Below are 18,388 nucleotides of genomic sequence, written 5' to 3'. Positions count from 1 at the left end.
CTGCATAGGATCCCTTTAGGGTCACACCCACCTGGAGGGGAATCTTCTCAGACCATAGAAGAGGAGCAAACCATTTATGAAAAAATTATATTTACCTTAGGAACCTGAGAAAATTGCTCTTCAAAGTTTTCAATGAGATATCTTTTTTTAGAAGGGGAGAGATTCTAGATGTATCTGTATCTTTCTTTTCATTGCAGATAATATTCTTCAGGGCATCATGTAGTGACAAGTTATGCACAACTGTGCCACTATACTATCTTCTTCCGACTTACATGGTGTTGTTTAAGAACTTTCTTCCCTCCATTGTGAAAGGGAAATGGACCATGCTACAACAGTGCCATCCCTGCTTATTCAACAGTTGCCTAGAGACCAAATCTCATCCTGCATGATTTGCTGTAGCGGCCCCTGTTTGGTATGAGTGGCGTGCGGGGGGATGAGGAGGGGGCTTTCGAAGGGAGGGGGGCAAAATAATACATAATATTTTTTTTAAATGTACCTTAAGTCTGCTGTGTCCCGTTTCGCGATCCTCTGCTCCCCTGCTTCAGACAGGCTGCACAGGCTCCCAGAATGCCAGACAACCAATCCTGAAGCTGCTCTCACATTACAGCAGCTTCAGGATTGGCCTGAGCACCCTCGATTGGTACTCCAGGCCAGACTGGGAGTCTGTGAGCCTGCTCTCCCTAACTACAGCAATGCAGTTGGGGTTATAGAGAGGTTAACTGCGCATGATGGTTTGGCCAGCCTGAGACTGGCAGCCAAACCATGATGCGCTGTGAAGGGAGTGCACTGCCACGTCCCTCAATGCCATCAACCCCCCCCCCCTCACCCAAAGACTAGACAGGAAAGGAGATATAAAACGACACATGTGTCATTTTTTCCATATTGTGCCATTTTTTTGGGGGGGGGGGGGCGACACTCCTCTGCCATAGCGGGGGCGCTGCCGCTGAAGATTTGATCTCTAGACAACTGGTGCATCCTTCGCTTTGCCCGGTCGGTGTGCTGAAAAAGGCTGGGACTGCTGTCTCTATCTCACGGTCTGTGTCCAGCGCAATACATGATCCCAGTCCCAGTCCAGCACCTGAGCGGAGAGCGCACTTACTAACAGTGCACTCAGTGAGGATGCATATGCCTGCCCAGTGAGATGAATTTACAACCAAATCAACACAAGTCCTTTACAACTTACGACACAGTTATTCTGCGCCCATTGAGACTGAAAACATATAAGAGGCTTGGAGGGCAGTTCATTATATCATGACGTCACTTTAATGACAACTAAAAGAAAACTTTGGGCCAGATTCATAAAGGACCTACGCACTCATGGCAAAGGCCCCACAGTCATGACGGGGACCCCACACTCGTGGCGGGACCTCCCCAATGAGAAACTACAGTGTGGAGGTCCCAACTCGAGTTGCCTGGCCCCCGCCACGACAGCGAGGCACTTTGTGAATCGGGCTCATAGTGTGGGATACTTGAGCTTTCAAGGAAGAGTAAACTCTGCCGGAAATTGGGACTCCTTATTTCATAAGGACTGAGTAGAGATGTTAAACCCCTGAATTAATTTCCATAATTTGCGAAAAAGGATGATTTCACATGTCTTCCAAAGTGGTCTCTAAAAATGTGTTTCTCAGTGACTTTCTTTTCACTGACCAGCTTCACCACTTCAGAGACGTTTTAAGGCATGGGCAAAGTGGCCTCTGGCCCAGGGCCCCATACTTTCAGCCCCCCCCCCCCCTGATAGATCTGGTTCTGTTCTCCACACAGTTGTGCCCTGAATTATTTTTAAACACAGATTCTTTGAAATACCATTTTCGTTATTTTTTTTTAATAGGTAATGTGTTTTAGTTTGTTACATTTTGTAGCAAAATGCGTATGTTTTTCAATACCATGCAACAACCATAGAAAAAGTTGCTTTTAGATCAAAAAAGGACATCGCATATGAGAAATGGCAGTGGGAACCAGTGATTATTTGCAATAATATTAGCGAGCTGCTGCTATATTGGAATATTGAAAAGAAAATCACTATCCCTGAATATTGGATGGAATCACAGTTAGAATTTGTGTCACTGCCCTGGCCAACAAGGGCATGAAAAAGCTGAAACTGGATCATAAATTCAGAGATGTTCTGAACAGGGGCCCCCAAAATATGTTTGGCCGGGCCCCCAAAATCCTTAAGATGTCCCTGTTACCACTGGATGCGAAACAAAACTGGAGCTTATAATTCCAACTAGAAAGTCAAGGTTAGATGAGCTTTGAAGAAAGTAGCTATAAAAACTGGAAACTTTCCAGACAAAAGTGCATTTTAAAATTACCAAAATGTCTTCCATAGAATCCATTTTCTGAACCATGTAATTGAGTTTGTTTTTACCACCCAAATAGTAAAATGCAATACTTATTTGTCATCATCAAACTTTTTCCCTTTTGAAAAATACCTTTGTCCTGAAAATATCATGTAAAAAAATTAGACGTCAAACAAAGGCATTTTGGGGCCTGGTGACATTTGCAAACCACTGTTCCTTTAGGACTTGCGGTTTATTAACAGAGCCCCTTGGCAGCATGACTGGACTAAAATATAAAGTTATCTAAAAGTCTGTCAGACCGCCAGCCACAACGGATTCTCATTGAAAGAATGAAGGCAGGCTAACCTAGTTTATTAGTTTTGGTGTTTCATCCTGCTGGCATTCACTACTTTATTGTTGCGTAGGGCTATTTGCAGGTTTCCTAAGGGCAAGGGAAGAAAGGATTTCCCCGACAGGTTTTAGTGGAGGAGCGCCCTTCCTCCCGTAAACTGAGTCAAAAATCAATTCCTAATCTGTGTTTCAAGAGAAGTGGTGCTGGGATGCGCCAGTACCTACAGCCGAGGAATATCAAGTGATGTCCCTCGTGGTCAGTCGCTCGGGGCTAGAGAAGGTTTTCTTTCAAATGTATAGGTTTCATTGTGAAAGCCGGAAGTCATTATAACTCGGTGGGTGCAGCAGTTTATTAATTCCCCACCTTTCGCGAAAGTCAGGATGCAAAACGAGGTCAGCCAGTGTTTACTTTTTTTTTGGTTACAGTTTTATATAGCGCGAACTCGACTCGAGGGTATTGGCAGTGCTTGAAATTGAGAAATAGAAGCGCAGAGTACCTGCTTGTTTCTGAGAAGTCACTGACGTTGATGGAGTTGTGCACTACCAGGATATCCAGGCGATAATAAAGAAGCTCAATCAGTTTCTTCGTTGCAAAAGTCTTTATTTGATATAATTCCAGAATATAAAAGCAACAGCCATATCCGGCACCTCGTGGAGGCGACTTACTAACAGCTCTATAACGTGGCCCTTATCAAGGTGGCACACGTTCTTGAAAGACTGCCACGCTCCACAGGCAGGACGATTGAGACGATCTTTATGCAACTTACTGACTGTCCTGACGAAGTTCTAAGAACGAAACGCGTTGGCTGTTGTTTTTATATTCTGGAATTATATCAAATAAAGACTTTTGCAACGAAGAAACTGATTGAGCTTCTTTATTATCGCCTGGATATCCTGGTAGTGCACAACTCCATCAACGTCAGTGACTTTCTTCCCATCCCCTTGGGTTGTACCCCGCAACGGTGGGTGCAGGACTTATGTTTGCACACCAACAGCCTATAAGTACTTTTTTGACACTTGTGGAAATAATCAGGGGTTGGTGTGGCATCTAGAGTCCACCGTTGGCATTCTGTACCTGTTATTGTTTCTGAGAAGTGACGGTACTCTCCAATTAAAAGTATTAAATTTTTCTTGAGAAGTGCTGGCAGTCTCCCTCTCAAAATAAAAAAGTGCTGGTACTCAATACCAATTAGTACTGGCCCATTTAAAGCACTGGGTGTTGGAGGACACATTGACGGAGTTCATGTAGGTGCATCATAACTCGGTTGCGGCTTGTGTTGGGAGTGGTGCCGGGCGGTGACGTGGTGCGTGGGAGGGGCAGGGTGGGGGTGGTAAAGTACGGAATACGACCGAATAGAGGTAAGTAAACATATAAATAAAACAAATTTCGTTGTGCGCACTGCATCCCATTTGGCGATGCAGCGCGGGTAATGAAATTCATTTTATTTATTCATATGTTTACTTACCTCTATTCGTCCGTATTCCGTACTTTACTACCCTCCACAATGCCCCTCCCCCGCCCCCATCACCGCACAACAACACTCCCACCATTTATTTATATTTATTTATTTATAGCATTTGTAGAGCGCTCTGTAACCCTACGGGCCTCCTGGCGCTAAAGTACATATAGATAAGAACTCTGTGGGGACAGGAGAGTGGACATGGTGCTAATCAGAATAGGTTTATTTATTTTGGTGGAATTTTTTGAGGATTTTTTGGAAAAAGCCAAGTTTTCACCTTTTTACGAAAGGTCATAAATTCGTTAGTTTTTCTAATGTCGATAGGGAGGTTGTTCCATAAATGGGCTGCAGCTATACTGAAAGCTCGTCCCCCACAGGTGGCTTTCTTGATCCTTGGAGTGCTGATGAAGTTTAAAGATGAGGATCGAAGAGACCGGGTGGGCTCATACCAATTGAATTTGTTCTGAAGTGGTCGGGGACCTAGCCCGTGAACTGCCCTGAAAACAATACATAGGGATTTAAAGCAGATCCTTTGATGTATGGGCAGCCAGTGTAGGTCAGCCAGGGCAAGAGTGGTAGAAGATCTTCGCTCACGAGAGAGTGCCAGTTTGGCTGCTGCCGCCTGGACACTTTGAAGTCTGGAAATAAGATAGGCGGGGGATTCCAGCAAAAGGGCATTACAGTAGTCCAGGCGGCTGAGGATAGTACTCCTGACTATGTCGGCTCTAGTCTGTGGGGGCAGGAGAGGTAGCAGCCTTCGGAGTCCTCTTACTAGAGCGAAACATCAGCTGACCTGCTTGTTGACGTTGGTCTCTAGGCTCAGTTTGTTGTTAATAGTGACTCCAAGATTTTTTACTGAGTTCACTGGGGTGGGCGAGTCCCCTAACAGCTGAGGCCAAAAGTCTAGTGGTAAACTTTTGAGGATTTTTCCTACTGTGCAATGCAGTATTTCAGTTTTCTCACTATTAAATTGTAGTGAGTTCTGGTTGAGCCAGAGTGACATTTCCAGCATACAGGTGTGAAATCTTTCCAGTGAGTTTGCTTGTGCTCCATCAAGCGAGATTATCAGCTGAGTATCATCTGCGTAGTTTGTCACGCCGATGCCATGGCTTTTGATGATCCTCATCAGGGGTTGCATATAAATGTTAAAAAGTATGGGACTGATGGCAGACCCCTGTGGGACCCCGTGCGGGACTTTGATGAACTCTGATTGATAAGGAGGGATAGCTACTGCCTGCCACCTGTCCGTCAAGTAAGAGCGGAACCAGTCGAGCGCGACACCTCCAACTCCGATGTTCCTTAATCTTTCTATCAGGATGCCATGGTTCACCGTATCGAAAGCGGCGGACAGGTCAAGCAGAATCAAAATTGCTGATTCTCCCCTGTCCGCCCTCAATCGCAGGTCATCCATGACTGTCAACAGAGCTGACTCCGTTCCATGAACTGGTCTGAAACCAAACTGCTCCTCTTCCAAAATGTTGTTGGTTTCTAGGAAGAGGGCTAGGGATCTGCTGATTATTGGATATGGTAAGAGGGATATAGGTCAGTAGTTCTTTTGGCAGTTTGGGTCTAGATTTGGTTTTTTTAGTAGCGGGGTGACAATCGCCAGTTTCCAGTTTTTGGGCACGGAGCCTGTGCAAAGAGGCTGATTACATAGTTGATGCAGGGCTGGGAGAATGTCATCCTCGAATTTCTTGGCTATTCTATGGGGAAGAGGGTCTAGAGGAGAGCCTGATGACGTATCAAGAGCTGTTCTTAGAAATTCCTGTTCCGAAGGAACCACAACATTTTCCAGAATATCATTTGAAAAGGGGTTTGTAACATATTCCACCTTCTCATCTTTGTTCGCTTGATTGCTGTTATCTTGCATTGAGGGGATAGATTTGCTATTCATTCCCTCTACAATTTTGCTGATTTTTTCCTGAAAGAACACTGCTAGGCCATCGCAGAGTTCTTGTGAGGGCTTGATTTGGCTATCAGCACAAGCGGGATGGGAAAGCTCTCTGATGAGCCTGAAGGTATCCCGGGATTTATTGGAGCTTTTGAGGATTACCTCTGCAAAATAGCTTGTTTTGGCTATAATTATTTCCTTCTTGTATTGTGCAATGGTGACCCTCCATCGCACTTTCTCCTGGTCTGAGTAATTTTTCCTCCAGAGCTTCTCCGCCTTTTTGCAGGCATTTTTCAGTTCTTTCAGTTTATCCGTGTACCAGGGTGCAGAGGGTTTTCCCCTTTTCGTGATTGTTTTCAGCGGGATGATGGCGTCAGGTTTCTTAGTTATCTCGTGGCAAAAAGAGAGATAGTTTGTAGTGAAATCGTTCTCTATTTTGAACGAGGCCCCAGCCTGGCGTAGATCAAGTTTTCCTTCCTCTTTCCTCTTCATCAGGTTCTTCCAGTCACGACCTAAGAAGGTCCGCTACTATCATAACCTCAGTATAGAAGGTGGGCAGTGACTCCCTGGGGTGTGGTGCTGGTGCAGTGCTGGTTGTTACTTCACACCCCTGTGGAAGGAGTCACTGGAGGGCGCCTTGGACCCCCTGGGTCTCACAGTGCTCCATGGGGTGTGGTGCTGGTGCGGTGCTGGTTGTCACTTAACACCCCTGTGGAAGGAGTCACTGGAGGGCGCCTTGGACCCCCTAGGTCTCTCAGTGACTCCATGGGGTGTGGTGCTGGTGCGGTGCTGGTTGTCACTTCACACCCCTGAGGAAGGAGACACTGGGCACCTTGGTCCCCCTTGGTCTCGCAGTGACTCCCTGAGGTATGGTGCTGGTGCAGTTCTGGTTGTCACTTCACAGACCCTGAGAAATCAATTCCTGGAGGGCCCCTTGGACACCCTTGGTCTCGCAGTGATTTCATGGGGAGTGGTGCTGGATGTCACTTCACAACTCCTGAGGAAGGAGTCACTGATCGTACAGGCATTTTCTACATTAGCGCTATGGGGCTGCGCCCCCTGAAATTCTTACACAATCCTACAAATATAAAATAGATCAATTTATTTAGAGATACGATTGCATCTCTAAACAAATCCATGTATTTAAGTCTGGGCTATCTGTCCCAGCCTGCCTGCCCGCCGCACTCTGAAGCAGGAGATTGGCAAGGTAGTAAATCAACTTTCTGAACTGTGATGCAAGGCACAGTGCTTACTGTTTTAAAGCCCTTCACTTACATTTTAGTCTATGGCAGTATCCACTATAGGCCAGTAACGCTTTCAGCGTCATGGTTTCTGGCTTTTGAATCTTTGTCCCTCCGTGAGAGCAGCCGTCTGTCATTCACTTGGCATAGATACCAAGCATTCCCATTTGTCGCACTTATGAGTGGATGTAACCACATGTGCTTTGGTGCCTTGTTCTTGGTAATGGTAATGTTAGAATGCTAATCTTCTGTTATGTATATTTTGCTGAGACCCCTGCATACACTAACCTCCCCCACTGTGACCCCCCAGGCCCTGAATGCAGGTCGCTGGCCCCTAGTGAAGTGGACCTGCTGTATTTTTCCCCCCACAAAATTGATACAAAAGAAGAGCAGGGTTCTTGTTCACTTGTGAAGTTGATCCTTATATCCGAGTCAAGTGTAAAGCGAGAAATATGTGCTTACAGTAGACAGTTATCTGATGTTTGACATTAAAACTGGCCCTATCGCAATGCCCTTAACAACATTAATGCCAAAAACATGGATTGATTTATGAACAATGAGTGTTCAAAAGTTAAGGTAATGCATATCAGCAATTTAGTTCCTCTCTTATTTACATTTTACTTAATCATGCCTTCCTCAAGAGTTAGTAATTTATTCCCCAAGGGCCAGATGTAGGATCCCTAATACCGGTCGGAAACAGCCGATTTCGGCCGTTTCCGACCGGTATTAGGCTTTTCAGATGTGGGGGCCTACCGAATCGGTAATTTTACCGATTCGGTAATTTTACCGATTCGGTAAATATACCGATTCGGTAAAATACCGAATCGGTATATTTACTGAATCGGTAAATCCATATGTAGCTGACACTCCTAAGAGTGCCACAGGCCCTTAAGAGTCGGTATTTTACCACACAATCCTATTGTGTGGTAAAATACCGAATTCAGGTATGCATGCACATCTGTGCATGCACACCTGTGCCATGTGACACACAGACATGCCCTTAGGGCATGTATGTGTGCCACATGTCACACAAGCCTGTACTTGGGGTGCTAGAGGGTGTCAAAGTGACACCCCCTGCACCCTTGCAGGATTCGGTATTTACCGATTCGGTGAATACCGAATCAGTATTTCCCATTGATTCCTATGGGCTTCAAGGCCCATAGGAATCAATGGGCAATACCGATTCAGTATTTACTGAATCAGTAAATACCGAATCTTACAGATTCGGTATTCCTGAATTCGGAATTACCTAAATCTGCCCCCTTCCCATTTACAGACTCTTAAATAGCGATTCGGTAAAATTCGGTATTTAAGAGTCTGTAAATGGGAATTACCTTCATCTAGCCCATGGTGTTTATGTGTTTTGTTCTGTGCATACTTTGAGTGCCAGGTGTTTATGAGGGGCTTTGATTGAGAGCTCTGATGCTGAAACCAAGGCAAAGTGCCTGTCAGTCGGATGGCCTCTCTGCAGAGCACGTAGAACAATGGTCACATGTCCCAATTTCAAATGAAATTCTGTGGAAATGTGTGTGAAGGGGGTGCACAGATGGCAAAATAGTTACAAGGCAAAAGCAAAAGGAAATAAATTAAGTTGCTTAAATGTGAGTGAGTGCAGTATATGTTTGTAAGTGGTGAAGTGAGGGAGATGCGAGGAAAAGTATTTGAGGAAGAGAGAAAAGAGGGTGCTGAAGAGGAAAGAGGGGTGGTTCAAGATGGGCAGATGGATGAGATGTGCAGAGAAAAATGGCACACATATCTACCATAAAGAGTACATGACTGAAGTCTCACTCACTCATGCCACCCTCTTCTCCCTCGGCTTCCGTATGACTCCCGTTTAGATCGAACCTTGGGCTACTACATTGTGACCAATTACCCCATGGGACTTCGTTTCCTGTATTGTCTATTTCTATATTCAGACAACTTTGGTTCCCTTCCTTGTCTTCATATAATCTCACCTGTCTTCTCCCTAAACCTGCATGATACTTTAGGAAGGTATTGTCATTGGGGGCTTTTACTTCCCTCTCCGGGATTATTCTTATTCCCAGGTGGTTTATCTCGCTGGTTGCTTTGAGGATTGCCATTTTTACCATGACTGAGTGTAATGATACTTTTGTTATTTCTTTACCATTTCTGGTCTCCACAAAACCAATTTGCTGGAGATCGCTTGTACTGATCCCACATAGGCTACTACATTCTGCGAAGACTTTCAAGATCTGTGCTCTGTTCAGTGGATTCCTTTTCCTGTTCGTACTCCCATTCATACTTCCCCTTTTCCCCGGCTGCATATGGTCCAAATACACCCATTTATTTTTTTCTCTCTCTTGTACTTTTTTAGGGGTTTCATATTGATGCTGTCTTGCCTTTGGTCTCTCTGATCGCAGCCCATTATTTCCCGTTCTTGGAATTACCTGGTCTTGTGGGCTTACGGTTCTATTACCCCTATTTGGTTGTCCTAAGGCTATTCTTACTTTCTGTTTCGTAACACAGGGTTTTAATGGTTTCTCTTTTGTGACCTTTGTTCTCCCATTTTTTCTTGGGTTTATCGGGGTCGTTCTTAGGTTATACTCCCTTTGCCTTGGTCTATTTGGTACGTCTATCGGGGCTGATGCGTTTAGATCTGCCTGTGCCTGTGCCTCCCTCCTTACAATCCTCCCGTTTTTCTTTGCTTTTAAGGCTTGCTCTCTCTTCTTTCTACCCCTACTCTTAAGGGGGGCCCCTGTATACACCCCGCGTCTTTTGATCAACATTGGGCGTCTGGAGATGTATACATTTTCTGATGCTTCCACAGAGTCGTTTGTTGGCTTTTGGGTTATTGGTTGTGGGGATCCTACTGGACTTCCCGCGGATACCTCAACCAGTTCCATCTCTACCCTTTCATCAATCGATTGTTCAGTGACTGATGTGCTTTGCATCCTCGGCATTTAGTTCTTTATCCCCACTAGTTCCTCTTCGATCCTTTTTAGGTTCGATTTCTGGGCTTTCAATACTCCATTATTTGATAGAGTTACTTCAAGGATTCCTTGTAACGTCTTTTGTAATATCAATATCAGGTCCACCAATAATGAATTGGGTGTTACGGAACACTCCGGGTCCTGTGTGTGGTCTCTGCCTGGGTTTGTATGATGACCTGTTCTTGTGGGTTCTTGCTGTAGAAGAGAATTTTTGGTACCATGTTGTTGAGGGGAATGGGCTGGCTCACCGCCCCAGATTAGGCTCTGGCTCTGTATTTCATTTCCCCTTGGTTCCTCATTTCCCAGTGACTGTAATGAGAATAGTTTTGGTGACGATGAGAGCCGGGGAGCTGAGATGTGGATGTTTTGGCTCTGGAGCGTCAGGTTTATTAATACGGAATCCTCCATTCCTGCTTCCATATCGGGATTCACCACTACTGCTTCTATCCTTCCTACTCCCTCCGCGCCATGTTCTTCCGTATCTTCCTCGGGGTCTGGTCTTATTACTGGCTCTAAAGATTTGTAGTGTTTCCCTACAAAATCCTTTATAGCTTTAGAGGTTAGCGTATTGTCTTTCTGTTTGGAATTTGTTTGGACACAGTCCCTTTTAGCCTGTTTGGCATTTTTAATTGTCCTTTTAACTTTCCTTTTCTTGCGCCGCCCTTTATTATTCTCTGTAAGTGAGGCCTGGCTTTCTTGGCTCTCTTCCAAAGATATTGAGCCCTCTAATATTTTACTCTTCTCTGGGCTATCTTCTTTACGCTGGGTTTGCCCTTTTTTCGGTCCCATTTCTCGGTTTGGTTGCCTAATGTGTAGTGCAGCTATTTCTCGTTTCGTGCGGGCGTTTCTCAATTTTAAAAGTTTAAAAAGGAATAACTGTAACTTTACACTTTACACTTACCTCTGTTGTGCCTTATGCCCACCGGTTAGCCTGCCTGACGCCCCTGTTATCCTCTCTTGAGATATCTTCTGGCTTTTTCCTCGCCTGGTTCTCCTTATACTGTTTCCTCTCTCGTTTTGGTTTTCAAAGTTCACAGTTTTCACTGATGTTCACTGTCTTCCCCCCCCCCCTTTACAGCAGTGCCTCTGTTGATTTCTTGGGCCTCCTATTCACCAGTCTGAGCACCCTGTCCACTTGTGGTTCCGTGGGGGTTGGAAGCTACTTAATAGTAAGTAGGCACTCACGAGAGCTAGGTTCTGTGTTTTACTGTGCAGCCAGGGGTGACTAGGGTGCTCTCCCAAACTGCACCCTGCGCTGCCCCACACTCCACTCCGCTTGTCCTGGGTGTAGGGTGCTGATTTTCGCACCCCCTTTTGGCTTCCAATTAGCTCCTTGGTGGCTTCTCGTCGTTTGCTACGACGCACCGTCGGTCCCCAGTCGGTCCACAATCCTACTCCGCCCCCTCCCTGTACTACGCGTTAGACACGCGCCGCGTGTCCGGGGGGGCTAGAGCGGCTAGAAGGGGTATCCGGGCTCACCAGTGATCTCTGTTTGGCGTCCTCTTCCAAGCGAGCCGGCACTCTCCTCCTGTGCTCCACCATCCGCTTGGTCCGTGGTGTGTGATGTATGATCCGCGCTCCGCTCCGCAATCGACTGATTGGGTCTGGCAGGCAAGGCAAGGCTAGGCAGGGCTAGACGACAACAGAGGTAGCTATCAGATTACAGGACAATTGTAATGTGAAGGGGGTGCACAGATGGCAAAATAGTTACAAGGCAAAAGCAAAAGGAAATAAATTAAGTTGCTTAAATGTGAGTGAGTGCAGTATATGTTTGTAAGTGGTGAAGTGAGGGAGATGCGAGGAAAAGCATTTGAGGAAGAGAGAAAAGAGGGTGCTGAAGAGGAAAGAGGGGTGGTTCAAGATGGGCAGATGGATGAGATGTGCAGAGAAAAATGGCACACATATCTACCATAAAGAGTACATGACTGAAGTCCAAGAATACCTTCTACAGGAGTCAATACTATTGAAATTTCAGAACTGAAACATTTTCAAGTTTAATTATTTATAACAAATCCTTGTTCTTACTCATTTATCTTAAACAGCTAATAGCAAATGACAAAGTCAATCGTACTGACAGGTTTTAGGTGTAGGTCAGTTATGTTATATAGCTGGATGCAATTACATCTCAGAGAGAAACCAGAATACGTGTCGGATAGCACACTATGGGCATCACATACATTTATTTTACATATTCCCTTTTAGAGAGCCCCGATATTTGTCGTCCACCTTAAGAGCTATCTTCACATATTTCTATATGACTGATTGCAGTCAGCAGCTGTGGGTCTTTCCGAAAGCCTGGTTAAAGCATTTTCTTCCAAAGCTGATGCCTCATGCAGTGCAAGACACTGGACAAAGACACACTTTAAAAGGCTAAAGCTATTGCGTTGTACAATTTCATATTACCGTAACAGTTGAACATATTAATGCAGTAATATGTAGCAAAGTTTTTTTTTAAAAAACCTTTATTGTGACGTTCAACACAAGATACAAAAGTAGCCCTGCAACGACAGGGGCCGGTACCACATGTATGCAACACGGATCAGTAATGCCAATAACACAGCTCTTCAGCCGACAACCCATGGGTCCGGCAGCGGTAAAGGATAGACGATGCATTGAATACATTTTGAATCAAGGATATGAATAAGGTTTCTTTTTATATTTAAAATACCCCCCCCCCCCAAAACGAGATAAAGAAGAAGATACAGGATATCCAGAGCTACACACTCGGAGGTATAAAAATGCGGGTAGGTGTTAAAAGTAGTCGTGGATCAAAATAGACTAACAGTAAAAATGCAAGCGCCAGTAAGTTCACTAAGGGTAAAGAACAAAGCCACCTATCTATCATCACAGCCACCCACCCCAGACCCCGCCCACTCATATACTTCAGGATGAAACCGAAAGTTATCGCTACCGGACCCTGCGAGAAAAAAGGAAAGAAAGAAAAGGTGCCATAGAACACAACAAAGGCAAAATAACAAACCCCCCTCGCACCCCCCACCCTGCACCCCTGCAATGGCTACGGCCTACCCCACTAGCAGCGTGCCTGTCGCCCAGAGGAATACCCGAAAGAGAGAGAAGAGAAGAAAAAAGGGCCATAGAACAAAACAAAGGCAAAATAACAAACCCCCCCACCACCCTGCACCACTGCAATGGCTACGGCCTAACCCACTAGCAGCGTGCCTGTCACCCAGAAGCGTCCCTGAAAAAGAAAGCAGCGGAGGAGGAGAAACAAAAAACACACTCCCGGACTCCCCTACCCCCCACCAGATGCGACCCCCCGGAAACAAGTTCAAAATAAATGCAGCGAAATACACAATCAATCCGGGGAAGTACCAAACATACCACCCGACTGCCGCAGTTCACAGGTCACAATCCCAGCAGCAGATTAAATTATCGTCCCGTATCCTGAAAAGTCCCACAATTTAACCCTGGCCAGTACGAATGTTCACTGGAGCACCTATAACCCAGGCCACAGCAACAGTGAGAGCGGTAAAGCTTTCATGAAAATTCAAGTCAGTAGTAACAAGCCAAGTAAAGGAGAAAAGTTCACGATCTACACAAAGCAAGCAAGGAAAAGCGTGGCAGGATGATAAAACTCTCCAATAGTCACAGGTGATCTTGTTAAGGCAGTCAAGGTTGTCCATAGTGATATTCGGCGAGATAGGGCTCAAGCAGGGGACGCTGACAATGTTCACGGGCGTGTGATCTGTAGTATAGGAATCCGCAGCGCCAAAGGGATCCGGCTTCTGCACAGGGACCTCGAAGTTGGGTATACGATGTTCCGTTGGTGGCACCGCTGGCTGCGATGATGGCAAAAAGCCGCTGTCCGGTCTCCGGCAAAGATCGTCCATTGTTACCGACAGTGCCTGGTAGTTGACGATGATCTGTGAGTGGAGCGCTCTAATGGCCACCATTACGGCGTGCAGCGGTGGCGTGTCTTTTGTCCCCTCCATCTCCTCTTGCAAGCAGCAGATCAGGATGCGGAGCCCGGAGGCCGGCTTCTCCGGGGTAGCAGGCAAATCTGGAGCGGACACCAACAACGGGCGCTCTCACCTCACGATGTTACTCCTTCGCCGCTGATCAGGGCTTCCGTCCGCACCCCCCTGACAAGCTTACTGTGTCTCCGGGTGTCAGATACGGGGCCGCAGCAAACGATGTGTCACGCCGTAGCGTGTGTGTTGCAGGCAGGATACGAAATCGCTGTTAAAAACAGGAAGATTATATCTCCGTTCGGGAGACCGGACAAAGCCCAAGGTTCACAGCCGATGTTCAATTCCAGCCCGGATGGGTTGGAAATCAAGGCCCCGGCTTCAGCTCCGGGGTAGGCCGAGAATGAAACACGGCGTATCTCTGTCACCCGGTATGATAAAAAGTTTGGGATTGCGCCTTCAGGGTCAGTTACTCCTCATACATACGAGAGTCCGGTGTAAAATCAGGATAACTTGCAGGATATACGAGCTGCTGGCGGAGGTCGGCGGAGCCGGGAGCTTATGCGGCCATCTTGCTTGCTAGCGTAGCTCCTCCCCTGTAGCGAAGTTTTTAATGTATTTAATATGTCAAGACGAAATATTCCCAGTGCTTTATAAACCTTGCTTTATCACTAACTTAATTTGCTTTAAAATACACCATTTGGCAATCTTTTTCAAATTGTTTCTCCGGAGGCAAACGCAGCTTGGACCCCTTGTTTGTCTATTAAGCTTACTCGCGTCGGTTACTCCATAAAATTCCTACCCAACTTTTATTCTCCACCGCCTTCAAATGTCACGAGCCCCCACGCACTGGTGGGCTCCTTAGACACCCTGGATCTCGTAGTGACTCTATGAGGTGTAGTGCTGGTGCAGTGCTGTTTGTCACTTCACATCCCTAGGGAAGGAGTCACTGAGAGCTCCTTGGACCATCGTGATCCCCTTCCCAAAGGACACACTTGGTGATCACGCTACTATTGAAGTCGCTCCTAGGTTGCGTACATTGAGAAGCACTCTAGCACCATTGTACAGATGTGCCTACTTCTGTCATATGGAGTAAAGGGCCCAATACATCTTTCTCAGTTTGCATCACAGGTGCAATGAGGCACAATTTTGCATTGCAACAAGTGTACTCATCCATCACTTTGGAAAAATTACATCTGCAAGATTTTTAGTATCCCTGCCACAATGCTAATAATTATCAGGGATTCCATTTAAGAATCCAGCTGAATGCCTGAGAATGCAGGATCAGAAGCCTGGATGGGACAGCAGATTTCATGTACGTTTTGCAAAATGAAGACATGAAGACCCTGTCATTGAGTGGGTGAGGGACTTCTACTTTGTGAAAGAATGCCAGCCCCTTTGAGGCACCACTATCCAATGAATAGTTTGCAATAGTGCTTGCTAAACATTATTACATTTGAAATTAGAAGCAGGAAGGAATCTCCTTTCATATTTACTCATTTTTGTCAATTGCAACAATTTTGGACCTCAAATTGTTTTGTGACTCATAATGTACGTGGAGCAGCATAATTTTGGCTCCACCCTTTCCCATCACGAATATGTCATATATACGTGCATGTAGTACCATTTATTTGTGTACTTTAATATCATTACCACGAAGTGGTGCACTTGACCGAAATACTGAAGGTGCATTTGCTGTATAATTCAGTCATTTACATGAGTGTGATTACTAATGTTTTCCCATAGCGATATCAAATAGCAGTTTTGTGTAGTTTGAGTAATTTTGAGTAATGTTGTTGATGCTACATACATACTCACATATTCATTTGAATAGTATCCTGCATTTATTTTAGAAATGTATATGTATCCATAACCATGCATTTAAAATGTGTATTGAAGTGTTTTGCTATGTTAACTTGACCAAAGGCCTTAACCATTTGGACTGTAATATTTAACCGTCAGCGTGAAAATAGCTTGGTTGCAATGCTTTCTTCTTATTTGCATGTGCGTTCACATGAGACATAGGGAGGTTCGAGAGGAGAGGCACTAACAAACAAAGGGAAGAACCTCATCCATGTGAATATCTGGAGATGGGAGAAATCCAAGGATGATGTGATGTACTGCAGGCTACAAATATGCAAATTACACCCAACAGACTCAATGATCCAGTGGCTGGTGCATGTTGGAAAATAGCATCCTCCAAACACTAAAAAAGACTACAAGCTAAAACTGTGGTAGTCAGTGAGCTAGTAGGGTCCAGGAACAAGGTCCTCAGATAAGAGAACGATCTTGGTTGGGGCTGTAGAAGATACTGGTTACCTTTAGCATTTGGAACTCTGCTAGGTTCATAGCCCTTTGTTGAATATTTGCAATACTCAGGATTTTTCTGAATTTCTGTAATAACTGCCCACCCCTTTGGTCTGAAATGTGCATAGCACGATGCATCAATGGAAGGCGCACAGTCACTAAAGCTAACTATGGAATGCATGCCCTTGAAATACTGGATAAATATTCCTCTTTTTTCTGATGGCAGTCACAAATGATAAGAAAGCACGATTGTTCTTATAATTAGGCCTTGGTTTTTACAATTCCTGTGATATTCACCCTAGAGATTTCTTGCCGGCTTGCCACTCCTATGAGGGTCATCTCCATTGACTGTGCAGCTTTTACCTCCATTTCGAGATATTTGACTGCCTCCTAAGCTTTCTTCTGCTCTGTTGTCCTCACCGGGTGGATGCGACAAGACAGATGGTTATTTGGAATATTTATTTAGGATGCTATCCCTATAAGAAATGATATTCCAGATGATGGGGTATCTTTTTCTCGAAGCTCAGAAGGCTGCTCACCCTTGGTATGACTGCCATGTGATTTGAGGTGGCTACCCCATCATATATGAATGGATGGCAGGACTCCCACACTGCAGTTATGTGTGCTCCTTTGCTATTTGTGAATTCCATTGTTCTATTAGAATGAGAGCGCATCTCGCATATCAGTGAAATGCACCCTTCCGCTGAAGTCATCCTGGAGTAGAAACGCATCAAGCTTACATCGACTAGTGTCAATGATTGTCCTAGTGAGTTGAGGTAGGCCATTACTTTACACTCAACAGGGCATCCTTGGCGGCTCTGAAGGTTGCCTCCTGCATGGATCCCCACATCCTATCAGTGTGTTACTTGATGAGTTGTTATATTGCTACTCCTATTGTGGCTAGGTGGGTTTGACTCCCAAGAAATCATTTTCCAAGAAATTCCAAGAACACTCAGGACATTCTATGTATTGTGAGTGGGTCTGCTGTTTTGTCGAGTGCTTATTATGAGACACATCCCTCTCTTGTGACAAAGCCATAAAGAAAAATATTGCACAGGGTTGAAGTGTGTTCACCAATTGCAGTCACCCCTCAGCCCATCTGCACATGTGGAGAAATGGTTCATGGATATCACTGATCCTGTCACTGTGGACCAGCAGTGATGGCTTCTCAACATCTTATGTTTGCGTTCATTGACAGCTTGGCTAGGTGGGACCTGCCACCAGTGCCGGCGACAGGTTAGCCCAGCACCATGTGACTCAGGGCAATAGCTCGCTTAATCTTTCAGAGGGTGAGACCCTCATGGGTGAATTGCGCGCTATATAAACTCCTGGGCGTTTCCATGCCAGCATGGCCAATAGCAGCAGCCAGAGGCCAGCAAAGCTGCAGCAAATCTGCAGCAGGGCTTCAGGCTTATCCATCATCATCAATCTTTATTTCGATCTACGCGATCATAAAAGATATACAACAATTAATAATCCAATTAAAAAAGATTGAGGTAACACTGCAACATTAGTCTAAAAAGTTACATTATTATTACAAAAATTATTCATTTCTGAGATAGTTCTAGCCAACAGTAAAATGAACAGTTATCAAGTGTCTCCAGCCACCTGCAACAGGCGGGTGCGAACGTGCCACATTGCTGTTAGGTATTTTGCCATGGCAAAAACGATCGGCGGAGATAGTTCAGTCTTTAAAAGTCTGTACGCAGGAGAAAAACGTCTAAATCCCAAGTTTTTAAAAAGGGGGACAAGCCAGTATTTTCTAATGTTCCGATAGGCTTCACAGAAAAGAACCACATGCAGATCATTCTCCTTGTGATAGGCGCAAGCTGGGCATTCCTCTGTAGAGGACCTACAGGACCATGATTTAGTGAATGACCTGAGAGGAAGTGTCCCATACCTCCACTGTAAAAAATAACTTCCTTGTTAAAACAGGAGTCATGCCATCCAAAACGCATTCCAGGTTGTAAGAGTCTTTGTTT

This window comes from Lissotriton vulgaris, chromosome 10, assembly GCF_964263255.1.
Source record: "Lissotriton vulgaris chromosome 10, aLisVul1.2, whole genome shotgun sequence".
NCBI lineage: Eukaryota > Metazoa > Chordata > Amphibia > Caudata > Salamandridae > Lissotriton > Lissotriton vulgaris.
Note: the sequence above shows the minus strand (reverse complement) of the source record.